Below are 17,316 nucleotides of genomic sequence, written 5' to 3'. Positions count from 1 at the left end.
ATAGCCAAAATGATTCATTGAGATTTGCATAACTCATCACTTTGGTCCCTAACATTTCAAATCGATAAAAGTGGTCCCTGAGATTGTCCATCATCCCTCATTTTGCTTCTTCCGTTAAAAACTCCGTTAAGTGTCCTGGAGCTCTTGGCCGGAAGTTTGGACAATTTTCAAAGCTTCGGAACTCAATCGTTTCTTAACTAAATTCAACCCATAATGTATCAAAATGAAGATAGGAAAGTGTAGAATCAGATTATACCTATTTAGAAGCCCAATGGCTTCCAAAGATAGCCGGAAAATAGTCTCAAAGTTGACTGGTCCGAAGGAAAACTGGAAAACTCTCCGAAAACTAAGTAAACTTTAAACGTTCATAACTTCTTCAATACTCAACGAAATCAACTGATTCAAAAACGAAAATCATACTTCTCGACGAGACTAAGAGCATGGTACCTTTTTTATAGCTAAATCACCGTGGTTTAGCCGGAAAACGGCTCGAAAGTGGTTGTTTTGGTCTCGAGTTAGCCACTTTCGAGCCGTTTTTCGGCCAAACTACGGAGATTTAGCCGTCTACAAAGGTACCATTCTCTTTGTATCGTCGAGAATTATGCTTTTCGTGTTTTAATCACTTGATTTCGTTGAGTATTGAAGAAGTTATGAACATTTAAAGTTTACCCAGTTTCCGACGAGTTTTCCAGTTTTCCCTCGGACCAGTCAACTTTGAGGTTATTTTCCGACCATCTCCAGCATCCATTGGGCTTCCAAATAGGTATAATCTTATTCTACACTTTCCTATCTTTATTTTGATATATTATGGGTCGAATTTGGTTAAGAAACGATTGAATTAAGAAGCTTTGAAAATTGTCCAAACTTCTAACCAAGAGCTCTGAGACACTTAACGGAGTTTTTAACGGAATGACCAAAATGATGGATGATGAACAATCTCAAGGACTACTTTTATCGATTTGAAATGTTAGGGACCATAGTGATGAGTTATGCAAATCTTATGAACCATTTTGGCTATTTAGCCTTAGTTTAATTATGCCAGCTTTTACATGTTTTCTCTGTTAATGCAATTGTTTCAATAAATTATGGATTGCGATGTATGCTCAAATACGTGTTGGAACTAATATTGATACGAGATCATTGGATTCCTTGTGAAAAAATGCAACGATAAATAATGAATTTAGAAAATTAATTATGGATTGGTAGAAGAAAGGTTGCCAAAAGTTTTGTTTGGAAATTATACACAAAGATCACATCAAAAGTTGGAAGCTTCGGGTTCTCTCTCGAGTGTGAGTCTCTCTCTTTATGAGAGTATTTCTCACATCTTCGTGTGAGGCCTCCAAATTTGAGCAGAATTGGTGGCGCTGACCCTAGTTTCGGTCAGGATCGATTTCCATTCTCCTATTTCTCTCATTCTTTTCATTTTTCCTTACTTTTACTATTTTTTAGCCTTGATTGTTATACCGATTTTAGAAAGAAAATACACTTGTGAGGAGTGTAGAATGAGATTATTAAAATGCTAATAATAGTTTGCTTATAATATTAGCACGATAATTAATGTTAAATTGTGAAGTGCCAAATAATTCATAAAGAATCATTAGCATTTTTCTTAACACGCACTCTATTGTAGACTAGTTTTAGTCATGAATATGACGAGCTTGAATTTAACATACCCATATCCCTTCATATGTTAAGCTTGGCATTTGCGGCTAAAATTGAAGTTTTCACGGACAAGCGCTTCAACATCTTAATTACATAGTGTTTATCGCTACCTAACACAGACGATATTTAGAGATAATCTATATTCTGACAAATTGAAATAACATTTTCATGAGCAACTGTCATCTGTTCAGTATTATTTATGACCAAAATAGTACTCGTGGCTGAAGGGTTTGCCAGTAAAGATCATTACATAAAGACCCCCACACCTCCCCCAACCCTAAACATGTTTAATAAGAGGAGCCAAGAGTATGAAATTCTTGTCACATGGTACTACAGTTTAGTGGTATTCCTTTTTCACTTGTAAGTGAGAGATTTTAGGTTCGATTCTCGCAAAAGGAAAAATTAAACTATATTATTGTTACCCCATTGTAAGGTTTAGCCCATCTCCTCCCTGTAAATGGGTGCTTTAATGGTTTATGCCGGACATACCCTATGAAAGCAAACAAGTCATAAAGAAAAATATCTAAGAATGAGAAATGTTGACTTTCTCAAAAGTTGTACTCTATGTGGACTCCATGTCACAGTACAATTTAACGTTAATTTTTTGAGTCAACATTTTAAAACATTGTGTAAAAAACATGAGGTGACAGAATCTATAACTAATTCCACTTTTGAAAAAATCTCGTTTAACATTTCTCTGTAACAATTTCAAGAGGCACATTCCAAATTAAATATGCATTTTGATATAGGCACCTGAACTTTTATTTTTTTTCACATTAGATTCTCGTTAATTATGAACGAGAGGCATCGATGCTTGTTTGAAACTGTCTAATGCGGAGAAAATGGTGTTTAAATTTTTAACACAATTTATGGGGGAGGGGAAAGGTTTGGAAAAACATCTTCTTAGACTATATTTTGTAAACTGTATAATGATGCAGTTGATGGTTAGAATCAATTTTTAATGTTTAAAAAAAATAGAATGTCGCCCTAGAGCCATAATTGAGTTTTCATTTGAACCAAGCATAAAGTAACAAAAGAAATCAATAAAAAAAAAAAATAAAGAGTAATTTTGGTAGTACATACCATCATTATCGTTCATCTCCATCCTCGTCCCATATCAATTAAAATCATGTTATATTTTTATTGTATTGAAATTTTATATTAAATGTGATTTTACAAAGCTTAACCATAACAAATTTGCATCTGCTACCATCTCAGAGTCGCATCAAGCTGCATAAGCTATCAACACATTTGTAGAACACCATATGGCTAAGTTCAAATACCATCGAAGGAGAGATAAGAAAACAAAAACTTCGAAGAGAACTAAGAAGTTGAGACATCAGCTTCTTCATCATCTCTTCCGCTGCAGGCTGCTTCGATACAAAGCTCAACCATCACAAACTATAAGCCTCTATTTCCACCACGAAGTCACATCCTGAAGCTTTCTAAGAAATGGTCTACAAGACCACAACACTACGACAGGCTTGAAGGAAATGCAAACAAGGATCAAACTGCAAAGCATATATACCGTATGACATAATCTCTAACCCATAAATATTGCTATATTTCTCTTCTGTATGCAAATGCAAAACACAGTTGGTAGATCTCTATGGCTAGTTCAAATACCATTGAATTTGAGATGGAAGAAAATAAAGACTCTCAAGACAATGAAGAATCTGAGACATCAGCTTCTTCTTCATGTATTCCATAAAAAATATGTTGTAGAGATTTACCTGATTCTCTTTACCACTGCTTGATATATTGTTCCATCTTCCCTGAGAACCACTGGATTTCCAAAGGGAAACTTATTCGGTTACTAGTGGCTGAAGGACTGGTTCAAGAGAAAGTAGGGCAGATTATGGAGGAAGTAGCAGAAGAAAATATAAATGAATTGATCAACCAGGGCTCGCTGCAAGTATATGATGACCACCCTTACACAGGAACTAAATTGCAGGTCCCCAGGTCCCCAATCCTCTTCGAGAATTCTGTCTTCACCAAATGGAGACGTTACCTGAATACTCCAACTAGAATTCTGTCTTCATCTCTTCGAGAATTCTGTCTTCACCAACTAGAATACTCAGATTCTATGAATATCCTCCACTTGCACTGTTGCTTGCGGGCTGAAGATGTTACCTGAAGGTTTGCAGTTTCTCACTACACTTGAGCAGTTAGACTTGCTGCCTTTGATGAATGATCATGCAGAACGATTGACACCTGATGGGGGAGAGGAAAACTACAAAATTAGGCACAATGTACATATCATTTAGTACCATATCAACGGCGTAACAAATTGCTGCCACCAAGGAATTATAAGGATCTAATAAAGTTTGGAGATCTTCGGATGGAGAGGAGCCAATGCGGGTGAACAGATAATTTTTAAGCTGTCTGATATATTCAGGATCACATTTGTGACAATGCAAAGCTGTAATAGTTAGGGTTGTTTCCATATACAAGTAGTTGGCCCTCAAATATTATGATTGACTCCATACAAGTAGTTAGGGTTTTATACACACTTTCAATTCCAGTAAAACATCACAAATCAGAATAAAATCCACTGCTACGGACAGTTGCATTTGACAATTCATCGTCTTTATAGCTTAATAATTACAATATTATATCCTTCAGTTTATCATCTTCATATCTTAATAGTTGCCTCTGGCCTTCTTTATGCATCACTAGAGAGCTGCTTATAAGATCAGAAGGTAAAACAAGCAAAACCAATCCGAGATTTTATGGCATTCGATTAACGCAGAAAGTAAGAGCTTTGTCAGATTTCCGTACTTATAAAAAATATTCTGTTCCTAGCACAGATAGCTTGTTTTGTCACTAATTTTAAATCCTACTACAAGGAATATTTTGATCAAACAAAAATTCACTACCTTTAATCCAGTTGAGCCCGGGCATTTTCATCAGTTTTCCTTCTGTTATGGAATCCCTCAACTTCTTTGCATCATCCCACCTCCCATCACCACCATATATATTCGAAAGCATGACTCTGTAAGCACTTTTCTCCGAATTACTTTCAAAGAGCCTTCGGGCTACAATTTCTGCCAGCTCCAAATTTCCACATACATCACAGCACAAGAAAAGGGCTCCCCATATGCCGCTGTCCACTGGCTCAGGCAGGACAAAATTAGATAGTAAGCCTCTTCCAATCTTCCTTCCATCCCAAGAAGTTTCACCATATGAACATAATGCTCCGTTCTAGCTTGAATGCAAAACTCATCTTTCATTCTTTTGAAAACTTCCCGGCCATCTTCGACAAGGCCAGCATGGCAGCATGCACTAGGGAGAGCATAAAATGTAGACTCATCAGGTTTCAATCCGTTTCTGAGTATCTCATCAAACATTCTAAAGGCCTCGGAGGCAAGTCCATGCAAACCAAGACCCAATATTAAGGAATTGTACGAAACAATATTCTTCTCTGGCATGATCTAAAAAACACGAGTACCCATCCCCAAGAAGCCGCACTTTGAATACATGGCTATAGGTGCAGAGGAAATCATGACATCCGATTCGATTCCATGTCGAAGAACATAAGCATGTATCTCACAACCAGGCCCTACATGCGCCATCTGAGCAGCAGCAGCCAACATACTGGCAATCAAAACCGAATCCGGCTTTTTACCTTCCATGTTCAAATTCTTGAAAAAGAACAATGCCTTGTCATACTCTCCCGTCTGCGAAGACCCAGTGATCAAAGCAGACCGTGTTACTAAATCTGGCTCGAACAAACCACTAAAAACTCTATGTGCAGAATTCATTGACATACATCTCGAATACATGCTCACAAGTACACTGCTCACATGAGCATTAGAATCTAAATTCCATTTCAAACAAAGACCATGTATTCCCTCTCCAATACTTATCAAGCTCGAATCCGCTAAACCCGAAAGCAACCCAACAATTGTGTATCCATCCGGCACCATCTCCATGCTTCTCATCTCACTAAACAGCTGCAAACCTGTATCCCAAAACCCGCCACTTCCATAACCCGAAATCATCGAATTCCATAAAACCAAATCCGGCTGTCGAATCCCATTAAACACCCTGCTTGCTTCATCAACAAGGCTGAGTCTTGAGTAAGCTGAAACAAGTGCACTGCTACAAATGGAGTCCAATCCCAACCCTGCAACCATTACTCCACAATGCACAAGCTTCAGTCCATCCAAATCAAAACTATCAGCGCAGGCACGTACAATGCAAGCATGAGTGAAGTTATCCGGTTTGATTTCAGTTCTACGCATCTCAGCAAACAGAGAAAATGCATCTTCAAATCCGCGTGCTTGAGCGTGGGCTCGAATGATGGAGTTCCAAAGGTAGACACTCCGGTGGGGACTTTCGTCGAACACTCTTTACGTGCGGAGCGAACGTCTCCGTTGATTGCATAGAATCTGAGTAATCTGGTTGCGTAAAAAGGGTCGTGGGGGAGATGGGTTTTGAGAAACAGAGCATGCAATTGGTTGGTTCTTGATAACGATTGGTAAACTTTGGAGAGACAGAGGCACGGCCCCTGCATTCGAAAAATAAGTTCACTTGCAGAGGGCTCCGGCAACTTGCGAATAAGAAGAGGGTTGTGGCCCTACTTTTTCACTTTATAAAATGAAACAATTAATGTTCAGCCAAGTCCAACGGGAAAGGGATCCTCTCTCCGGATTCCTTCCACCAAATTATTTCTATTAATTAATCTGAATCTTTTAAATTTGATCAAATTGCTACAAACAAGAGTTCATTTTAAAAGTTATAATAATTATAGTCGTTTGATCAAATTTCAAGAAACCGAATTGTTTGATGGAGAGAATTTTGTGGAAGGGATCCGGAGAGGATCCCTTTCCAGTCCAACGTAAACAAAAATACCTACACGGAGTACAGTAGAATTCCCCGCTAAGGTCATTGGGGAAGGGAAAAGGATCTGGCGCCAAATCCTTTTCCTGGGGATTCCGTGATCGGGACCGTCTATCACGCAGTCAGAAATTATTTTAAAATTTAAAATTTAAAATTAAATATAAATAGTACCTAACGAAAACTGACCGTACGATGTACGATGAACGGTCGCGATCACGGATGATCCCTAGGAAAAGGATTCGGCGATGATCCTTTTCCTTGAAGAAGTACCTCTGAGGATGACTCCCATACAATTCTTTTGAGAGATGGAAAAATATCTACAGATAAAGCACCGTATTCATATAACTGCTTGCCATCTACACTTCACCAGCAAGCAATTACAGGTTTAGGAATATCACTCGGCTCGCACACAACCCGTCCAATTATGTTCAAGAGGAATTTAACATATTGATAGGCCGGTTATTCAGAGCCAGCAACTGGCTGCTAGACTTTGTCCCGCTATTAAAAGTAAATGCTTACTTAAAAATGAATAAATTGTTTGATAATCAATTTTGTTTCCAATTTTCATTTCTTATTTTCATTTTTTTTGAAAACTAAAAACTAAAATCTTAATTAGTAACTATTTTCAGTTTTTAGTTTTCAAGAAAAATAAAAATAAAAAAACCGAAAATTAAAAACTACTTTCTTGAGTTTTCAAAATTTGATCTTGAGTTTTCACTTTTTGGTTTTCAATTTTCATTTTTTGTAAAATTGAAAACTGAAAGTAATAAACAAACAAGATTTCAGTTTTCAAAAATGTGAAAACTAAAAAAATAAAAACAAAATAATCATCAAACAGCCCTTAATATCGTTGGATTCAACATTTCCTATTTTTCACTCCTCATTTATAATTTTACACCAAATTTCTTATATGACTACTAGAATTATAAAAACCGACCGTATCACATTCATTTACTTTGGCTCTAGTGGCTTTGTAGAGATTAAGACTCCAAAGCCAAACGGAAACACTAATCGTTCACATCCCGGTACTTTATACGTAGGCAAATTCTCTTCCGATTAATATAAAAATCCATGTGACATTACTCAGGCGGAGTAGCAGAATGCTTGAACGGTGACGGAGGTGGTGGTCCGGGAACGTTAATAAGGTAGTGCGTTCCTATATATATTTTTGGTGGGTATCCCGTATCGATTGAAATACTTGCAAGAAAACAGGTAATTGTAGTATGAACCATTTGTATTTAAAACTCGTACAACTGATATAAATAAATTGTATTTAAAACCTATTCTTAGCTGACTATTTAAAACAAGATTTGAAATTGTGAAAAAATAAAAGAAACAGAAAATAAAAGAATTGAAATTAGTTTTAGTAAAAACTCGGCAGCAAAGAGAAAATAAAAGATTGAAATAGTTTTGAAGAAAAAATCAATCATCTGTAGTTCTACCAATTACGTATAAGTTGACACATGCAAACCATGAAGGTTATGTTTTCCTAAAGGAAAACTAACGAAAAGTCCAAAAAAAACTTTACTTTTAATGAAAAATGACAAATAAATGTGTAGTGAATAGTACCTGGAAAAGGTAAAAATGTGGTTTTTCGTTCAAAGTGAACAATACCGGGAGTCTTTCGTTAAAACTCATTTTTTCTAATGCATATTATACTTGTGGCATTCAAGCTAGAAAGTATATGAAACATGCAATCCGTCTATGATATTTGTTGATGCACAAAATCAGCGAAGAATTTGGTACAACAGAAAGTGTCAGGTTTTGTGACCTTCGCTTGGTTGCTTCGGTCACTAGTGAGGATAAGTACGTAAATGAATAGAGACAGAGAAGCAAACACAGGATGTACGTGGTTCACCCAGATTGGCTACGTCCACGGAGTAGAGGAGTTCTTATTAGTAGTGAAGGGCTTACACAAGTACAAAGGATCAAGCTCTCAATTTAGTGAGTTCTTGTGAATGATTTAACACAAAATGGCATTAGGCAATATTGTGGGGGAATGACCCCTAGTTATAGAAAAACTTGTAGCTTTGTCACATTGACATGTGTCATGTTATGATTGGTTCTTGATGTTGACACGTGCTGCGCTCTGATTGGCTTCTAATCTTGACACGTGTCGAGTAGTGATTGGCCTCCTGGTCGGAGGGGAACTCTTCTGGGTCCTTGACAGTATAGCGTTGGCCGGTGCTCGGTAGTTTCGGGATTGGTCAAGTATGGTACAAACAGTGCTCCCCTAAGTTCCCGAGTGAGGGAAACTCCTCGGTTGGGGACTTGCAAGATCCAATCCCTTGAGTAATCACGAAACTTCTAAGTACCGAAGTGTGGTCTAATCTTCATCTGCCCTTCTCTGGAAGTACCTTTCCTCCATCCGGGAATGGTGTATTTAGCTGATGTTGACGCACAAGGTAATGTATCAATTTCACTTGAAGCTTACTTGTAGTTTCGGGCTTGGTCAAGTGCGATACAAACCCTATAGTAGGAGTCCCCCAAGTCGCCGAGCTAGGAGATCTGCCGAAAGAGGTGACAGACAAGGTAAGCAGTCAAACTTCCAAGTAAGCAACCCAGGATCAGAGGTTTGACGTCGGCTTCCGGTTGATTGTTCTCATTCTCCTTGTCTCTCATTCAACTGCCAGGATAAGGAGAAGCAAATGGATAAGAGATGATATGAGATACTTTTGCTTTTGAAGAAGTAACTTTCCACAGGCTTATTCTTGAACTGTACTGGAGGGTTTTCTGGTGCCCTTCAGAGTATAAGGCCGACTCAAAAATTTGAGGGTCAAAACAAGTCCATCAAATCTAGAGTACGTTCGACCTTGATGATATGGGATACTTTTGCTGTTGACGGAATAATGAATGTGGTATGGAAAGGTGTCGTGCTGTAGTGATCTGTTTCAGATCACCGTTGAACCTTCTGCTTCAATCTTTTGCATGGCAGAAGTGGTGTGCAACCTTTGCATTTAAATGGTCCTTCAGAACATTCCTTCATAGTGACTCATCCACGCTTGGCAGCTTCAGTGTAAAGAGCCAATATCTGATCAACTGTCATGAGGTATTTGCCGGTGGAATTCGTGACCTTGACAGCAGTTGAGGATGAGTACTCGAGAGCAATGCTAAGTAAGCAACCAGGCAAAGGCTCCAGGCAGTCAGTTCCAAATTGGAGGTTTGATTTCAGGTTCCGACTGACTGCTCTCTTTCTCCTTGTCCTGCAGGTGTGGACAAGGACAAAGACAAAGACAGGGAGAAAGCATGATATGGGATACTCTTGCTTTCGACCCTGATGATATGAGATACTCTTGTTCTTGGTGTGGCTTATTTGCTGAGGTATTATCGGGGGGAAATAAAGCTGAGTATTTCGAGAGGTTATGTTGAGGGTGCCTTTTCGAATGTGAGAAAGGGTTGAGCATTTTTGCAGGTTTGCCTGTCCGTTGAGGAGGGAGGTCAATGTATATAGGGATTTCCCAATAACAAGTAGTAATGCTATTCCTTTACCCTTCTTGGTCACAGCAATGTAGTGGGAGCTACCAGCTTCACGTGTTTTAATTTTGTCAGAGCACTTTGAAAAAGTGGTATGTGGTATCTGGAAAGCTGATATTACGTGTGGAGATTACAGACAAGCTTTATCTAAGGAAATCTGGCTCTCGAAGTTCTGAGAGTTGTGCCTCTTCGGTTTTCGAACAAGCAATCCCGTCGAGGATCTGACTCTCGAGATTCGGAAAGCGGTGCTACTCTGGTTTTTGAGAAAGTAATTATGTTGGGAGTCTTTTCTCGAATGTGAGTAAAGGTTGGACGTTCTTGCCAACCTGTCTTGCCGCAAAACACGGAGGTCGACACACATAGGGACTTTCCAGTTGTCAAGCAGTGGTGCTGTTCCTTTACCCTTATGGGTAATAGTAGGGTAGCTGGAACTTCGAAATTCTCGTGCCTAAACTTTGTCAGAGATCTTTGACAAAGTTATATGTGGTACCCGAGGAGTTGATGGTGCATATGGAGAGCGGTGATTGAACAGTAAGATTCACGTGCTTTCTACTTCACCAGAAATCTTCGACAGATTGCCCGTAATTTCTGCAAAGCTGAGTGTGCATGTGACAGGTGCTGACGAGGCTGAAAAAGCAGGTGCTTCTTCGATTTCTGAGATCGGCCCTCGTGGTCTCTGAGCAGCCCAGCTTTTGAGAAAGCAAACACCTCTTCGATTTCTGAGATCGGCCCTCGTGGTCTCTGAGCAGCCCAGCTTTTGAGAAAGCAAACGCCTCTTCGATTTCTGAAGCTCCGTCGAGTGCAGATTTTTATAGAGGCTGGCATTAAGTTCCACAGCACACTTGAATCTCTACCAGTAGAAGCTCATTTCTTGCACTTCTAAGATCTTGATTTGTCTGACCTCTTCCTTCTTCAACACATTTGAAAATGTCTGGACCCTCCGACCGTCGTTTTGACTTGAACCTTGGAGAAGAGACAGCCACGCCTTCTCCAGACAACATATGGCGCCCATCCTTCATATCCCCTACTGGTCCTCTTACCGTTGAGGATTCTGTGATGAAGAATGATATGACCGCTGCAGTGGTGGCCAGGAACCTTCTCACTCCCAAAGATAACAGACTACTTTCCAAACGGTCTGATGAGTTGGCTGTTAAGGACTCTCTGGCTCTTAGTGTTCAGTGTGCAGGTTCTGTGTCTAATATGGCCCAACGCCTATTTGCTAGAACCCGCCAAGTTGAATCATTGGCTGCTGAAGTGATGAGTCTCAAACAGGAGATTAGAGGGCTCAAGCATGAGAATAAGCAGTTGCACCGGCTCGCCCATGACTATGCTACAAACATGAAGAGGAAGCTTGACCAGATGAAGGAATCTGATGGTAAGGTTTTACTTGATCATCAGCGGTTTGTAGGTTTGTTCCAAAGGCATTTATTGCCTTCATCCTCTAGGGTTGTACCTGGTAATGAAGCTTCAAATGATGAACCTCCAATGCCTCCTCCTTCTGGGGTTTTGTCAAGTACTGAGGCTCCGGATAACCACCCTCCGGTGTTTTCTCTTTCTGGGGCTCTACCGACTGCTGAGACTTCCCCTAAGCAACCTTTGTGAAGGCTCCCTTTTGTTTGTTTATTTTGACTCATGTATATGTACATATTTGTGGCTTATCGAAAATATTAATAAATAAGCTTTGCTTCATTTCAACATATTGTGTTAAATACACCAAAGCCTTCTTCATAAAGTTCTTTGAATTTTTGCTTTTGTTGAAACCTGTATTGTTGAAGCTTTGTGAGTGAAGCATGTAGTTTGAGGTAGTGTTCCCTTAATTTCCCGAGTGAGGAAAACTTCTCGGTTGGAGACTTGAAAAATCCAAGTCACTGAGTGGTTGTGAGACTGCCGAGTATCAAGGTGCAGTAGCATATGGTGGGAGTCCCCCAAGTCTCTAGTCGAGGGAGTTGACGAATGAGGTGTCTTGCTAATAGTCCATGTCGTAAGTACCAAAACTTCATTCTTTTGTTTTCTAAGTGGTAGCCCCGGACTTTTTCTTCATAGATTTTGTTGATGAAGGTTGCTAGGCCCGAATAAGTGGAATTGCAGAAGGTGTAACCGTTGGTGCATTAACATCATAATGGAAGCATCACAATGATGGAAGCATCACAATGATGAAAGCATCATAATGATGAAAACACCATAATGATGAAACATCATAATGATGTTTCTTTGGTGGAATTGTTTTTCATTTCCCCTAACAACCGGAATTGTTTTTCAACATAACACCATCATCTGTAGGTCGAATCACAAAGTTGTCTTCATGAAAGTTGTTCGTTAATTCCTTAACTACAACATATCCAAATTGGAGAGCCATCGGAGCAGTACAACTCCAGAAATCCAGGTATGATGAGTGACTGTTTATCATTTGTCTGTCAACCCGTCAGATTTGTTGTGAGCTTTGAAACTCTATTTTCTCTTGCTCAGATCAGCATGCTTTCTTCATTGAAGTTGTTCCTCAGCTTGTGAACTACAACATATCCAAATTTGAGATCCCTCGGAGCTGTATAACTCAAGAAACTCAGGTATGATGAATGACTGGTTATTATTTTTCTGTCAACCCGTCAGATTTGTTGTGAGCTTCGAAACTCCATTTTCTCTTGTTCAGATCGGTATGCTTTCTTCATTGAAGTTGTTCCTCAGCTTGTGAACTACAACATATCCAAATTTGAGATCCCTCGGAGCTGTATAACTCAAGAAACTCAGGTATGATGAATGACTGGTTATTATTTTTCTGTCAACCCGTCAGATTTGTTGTGAGCTTCGAAACTCCATTTTCTCTTGTTCAGATCGGTATGCTTTCTTCATTGAAGTTGTTCCTCAGCTTGTGAACTACAACATATCCAAATTTGAGATCCCTCGGAGCTGTATAACTCAAGAAATTCAGGTATGATGAATGACTGGTTATTATTTGTCTGTCAACCCGTCAGATTTGTTGTGAGTTTCGAAACTCCATTTTCTCTTGTTCAGATCGGTATGCTTTCTTCATTGAAGTTGTTCCTCATCGACTCTTTCATAACATATCAAAAATTCAGGATGAACTAACGGTTAAATATTTCCAGATCTTCGAAACATCACAACAGCTTCGAAATCTGCAAGAAGCCGACTATCATGTTTGGAGCTTCAACACTTTAATTTCCGTCGCTCAAACAGAAATGGTTCCTTCTTGAAAGTTGTTCATATGCTCAAGAACTATAGGGTGTCCAAAATTCAGCTCCATTGGAGAAGAGCAGAGGTTGCAGAAATTTGATAGATGAAAGGAGGCGGAAGAGGGAGAGAGAGAAAAAGTCTCTTGGGTTGGATTTCTATTTTGGGGCAGATTCCAATTTTTGTAGCACCTTCATTATTGATGAATTGCTTGTACTTTTGTCCATTATGAAATTTGGGACTTTGGCTTGTTGTTGGATCTATTATAATATGTTTGGGAACATATATAAGTGAATAAATAAGAAGGAAAATTTTGGGCCCTTGTGGGTGTAAAACAAAAAATGTTTATGTTTACCCAAGTGTTTTTGTACAAGTTCAAGGGCATCTTGGGTTTTGTGAACAAAATTTGTTTATTTGGAGCAAGGTTTTGTGTTGAAGCTTTGTAGGTGAAGCTTTGTAGATGAAGCTTTCGAGGTGAAGCTTTGATGGTGAAGCTTTGTAGATGAAGCTTTCTGGGTGAAGCTTTGATGGTGAAGCTTTGTAGATGAAGCTTTGTAGATGAAGCTTTCGAGGTGAAGCTTTGATGGTGAAGCTTTGTAGATGAAGCTTTCTGGGTGAAGCTTTGATGGTGAAGCTTTGTAGATGAAGCTTTGTAGATGAAGCTTTCTAGGTGAAGCTTTGATGGTGAAGCTTTGTAGATGAAGCTTTCGAGGTGAAGCTTTGATGGTGAAGCTTTGTAGATGAAGCTTTCTGGGTGAAGCTTTGATGGTGAAGCTTTGTAGATGAAGCTTTGTAGATGAAGCTTTCGAGGTGAAGCTTTGATGGTGAAGCTTTGTAGATGAAGCTTTCTGGGTGAAGCTTTGATGGTGAAGCTTTGTAGATGAAGCTTTGTAGATGAAGCTTTCTAGGTGAAGCTTTGATGGTGAAGCTTTTTGGGTGAAGCTTTTTAGGTGAAGCTTTGTGGGTGAAGCTTTGTGGGTGAAGCTTTGATGGTGAAAGTATGTAGAGGGAGCTTTCTAGGTGAAGATTTTTTAGGTGAAGCTTTGTAGGTGAAGCTTTTTTAAGTGAAGCTTTTCGGGTGAAGCTTTTTAGGTGAAGCTTTGTGGGTGAAGCTTTTTAGGTGAAGCTTTGTGGGTGAAGCTTTGGAGGTGAAGCTTTTCGGGTGAAGCTTTTTAGGTGAAGCTTTGGAGGTGAAGCTTTTCGGGTGAAGCTTTTTGGATGAAGCTGTTTTTTTTTTTTTTTTTTTTTTTTGGCGCTTGACACGGTCTTCATTTGCTTGTTTTGTAGTGACTGTGGAAGACAGATTGCTTTCTGATTGAGAAGGGTTCCGGCATCGCTTGCTATGAATGTAAAAGAGTGAGGGCTGAGTTGGCTAAATTACCTCTTTATTGAATTCATTGCCAAATGACCTTCATTACATAGGATGCCGAACGGCTATAGCTCAACACTTGTACATCGTGAGTCTATTTGTAGTAGTACTTCAAGTGATCAGCGTTCCATGGATGGCCAAGGGTCTTGCCATCGGAGCTTCTAAGTGTGTAAGAGCCAGGGCGACTGATGCCAATGACTTCATACGGTCCATCCCAGTTTGGACTAAGTGTGCCTTCACTCGGGACTCTGTCGCAGAGTAATCTTTTCTTTAAGACCCAGTCTCCTATTTTGAAAGAACGAGGCTTGACCCTAGAGTCATAATAGTTGGAGATGCGCTGCTTGTAGGCGACATTCCTCAAGTGAGCTTGGTTTCTGTGTTCCTCGACTAAATCCAAGTTGAGGGTGAGTTGTTTGTCATTTTCACTTTGAATGTAGTTCTGGACTCGGAATGTTGCTTGCTCGAGCTCAACAGGGACAACCGCCTCTGTGCCAAAGGCAAGTGAGAATGGAGTTTCTCCTGTTGAAGTCCGATATGAAGTGCGATATGACCAAAGAACTTGGGGTACAAATTCTGGCCAACAGCCTTTAGCTTTGTCCAAGCTGGTTTCCAAAGTGCGCTTGATTATTTTATTGATGGCCTCAACTTGTCCATTAGACTGGGGATGAGCTGGAGAGGCAAAGCATAAGTTGATGTTGAACTTAGAGCAGAACAACCTGAACTTCTTGTTGTCGAACTGTCGCCCATTGTCAGTGACTATCGCATTGGGAATGCCGAATCTACAAAGGATGTTCTTCCACACGAAGTCTTCTATCTTTGCCTCAGTAATGGTTGCCAAGGGTTCTACTTCGGCCCACTTTGTGAAGTAGTCCACTGCAACGACTGCGTAACAGACTTTGCCCTTCCCTGCCGGCATTGGGCTGATCAAATCAAGTCCCCACTGGGCGAAGGGCCAAGGGCTGATCATAGGAGTAAGAGGCTCTGGAGGGGAATGAGGAATAGCCGCATATCGTTGACATTTGTCACATGAGCGGGATACTTTGATGGCATCCTGGTGGAGTGTTGGCCAGTAATATCCTTGGCGAAAAGTCTTGTGTGCTAGGGACCGAGATCCAGCATGATCTCCACAGACTCCCTCATGTATTTCCCGAAGGACGATTTCCGCCTCGGCAGGCGTAAGACACCTTAAGTATGGCAGGCTAAAACCTCGCTATTGTGGCGATACCCTTGACGCGGGTTTGACCCACTGCATTGACTGCCTGGGGGCGAGCGCTATTGTGGCGATACCCTTGGTTATCGGGATAGTGTCCCTTACTCTTTTTACTGAAAGGAGAGTGGTGAGGATGGAAATCCTTCCTCTTGCCTTGAAATTGATATGTCTGTTGATTCGGTGAAGCATTATGCAAGGCATGGGGAGGTGCCACTGCTGTTTGGAAAGTCGAGGTCTTCTCATTTAGGTGAGTCTGGCTTCCACCTCCCACTTGTTGATAAAGGATGGTTGTAGGGGGTTTCTCCTGATATGTCTTTGCCTCGGCGGAGGCATGGTTATAAGCCTGCGCCATCACCTCAGAGTAAGTCTTCCAAGTATTGGCATTGATCATGTATTTAAAGAAACAATCACGTAGGCCTGCCGTGAAGGCTTTGAGGGCAGTCTTGTCGTCTGCCTCGGCACACCGGGAGTATTCATGGCTGAAACGGCCAGCATACATACGTAATGACTCGTCTGGCTTCTGGCGGATAGTGTACAAGTCATCTGCAGAGTGCAAGCGATCGGTTTGGAAAATGTGTTGGGAAACAAATAGTTTCCTCAATTCCTCAAATGAGTCTACCGTCTCAGGTGTAAGACGACAATACCAATTTAGAGCTCCACTAGAGAGGGTGGAGGGGAAGAGAAGACATCGCTCTTCGTCGGTGTGCATCCGGTATGCCATGGTGGATTCAAAGAGGTTAAGGTGCTCAATCGGGTCCTCTTTTCCAGTATAAAGTTGCAAGCCAAGCTTTTGCTTTGTCTTTGCTTGAAGGGGGGTGTTGAGGATCCTCCTTGTAAGAGGGCCAGGCCTGGGTTGGTTCCAGTCAGGTATTTCAGCCTGACGTTCAGCCTTCAACTTGTTTACTTCCTCAAGAAGTTGTAGGACAAGGGGGTCCTGAGCGGAGTTATGTGTCACTGGAGCTTTCTTTCGTAAATCTCCATCTCCTCTTGGAATTAGGAAGGTTTGATCAAGGGCATGTGATTTTTCCCTGGACTCGCTGTACTGGCTTCCAGGGTATGTCTGTCGGAACACCTCTGAGTCCCCTGTACCCTCATGTCTCTCTGGGACTTGTTGCCCCTTCCCCAAATTGGTGGCCGGCTTGGGCCGTGGCAGGGGACCGAGTCTCTCAGAAATCCTTGGGTCATTAATCTTTGAGCTTATATGGATGGAATTCTCTCGACGTTGCTTCAGGAAATCCCGACAATCGCGAAAGACGGCTTTCGATCCTTCTGCCCCTTCAGCAAAGAGGTGTCTCCCTCCACTTCTCATGGTTCGGGTCGAAGCAACTGGGTTAAGAGAAGCCTCATGTTGATTATCAAGTCGAGGGGTAATCTGTTCCCTATCAGGGATATCTATGTCGAATGCATGTGACCCTCCATGTTGGAGGGCACCCAGTTGATGGTTGACTTCCACGGGGGCAACAAGCTCGCGTGTCTGAGCTTGCCTAGCTTCGTGGAGTGTCTCGAAGAGCTTCTCATATTGCTCCTGGAGGACCTCATTCCTCATTGCTATCTTGTTGTTCTGAGCTTC

At 40.8% G+C, this 17,316-nt stretch overlaps 2 long non-coding RNA genes and 1 pseudogene across 2 annotated transcripts; 1 reads left to right on the top strand and 2 right to left on the bottom strand.

The window, feature by feature from the left end:
- Positions 1-2,779: 2,779 nt before the first annotated feature.
- Positions 2,780-3,521, bottom strand: LOC139197107 (uncharacterized). Its single transcript, XR_011582212.1, has 2 exons — positions 3,396-3,521; positions 2,780-3,173 (listed from the first exon to the last, which is right to left on the bottom strand). It is a non-coding gene; the product is annotated as an uncharacterized lncRNA (long non-coding RNA).
- A 225-nt stretch (positions 3,522-3,746) lies between these two features.
- LOC114825493 (putative pentatricopeptide repeat-containing protein At1g64310) lies at positions 3,747-6,032 on the bottom strand (annotated as a pseudogene).
- A 6,098-nt stretch (positions 6,033-12,130) lies between these two features.
- Positions 12,131-13,430, top strand: LOC139197109 (uncharacterized). The gene is made up of 5 exons (XR_011582214.1): positions 12,131-12,364; positions 12,448-12,545; positions 12,629-12,726; positions 12,810-12,907; positions 13,083-13,430. It is a non-coding gene; the product is annotated as an uncharacterized lncRNA (long non-coding RNA).
- The last annotated feature ends 3,886 nt before the right edge of the window (positions 13,431-17,316 follow it).

The sequence above is a fragment of the Malus domestica genome, chromosome 06 (assembly GCF_042453785.1).
Source record: "Malus domestica chromosome 06, GDT2T_hap1".
Lineage (NCBI taxonomy): Eukaryota > Viridiplantae > Streptophyta > Magnoliopsida > Rosales > Rosaceae > Malus > Malus domestica.
Note: the sequence above shows the minus strand (reverse complement) of the source record. Positions and strands in the feature narration are given on the sequence as shown.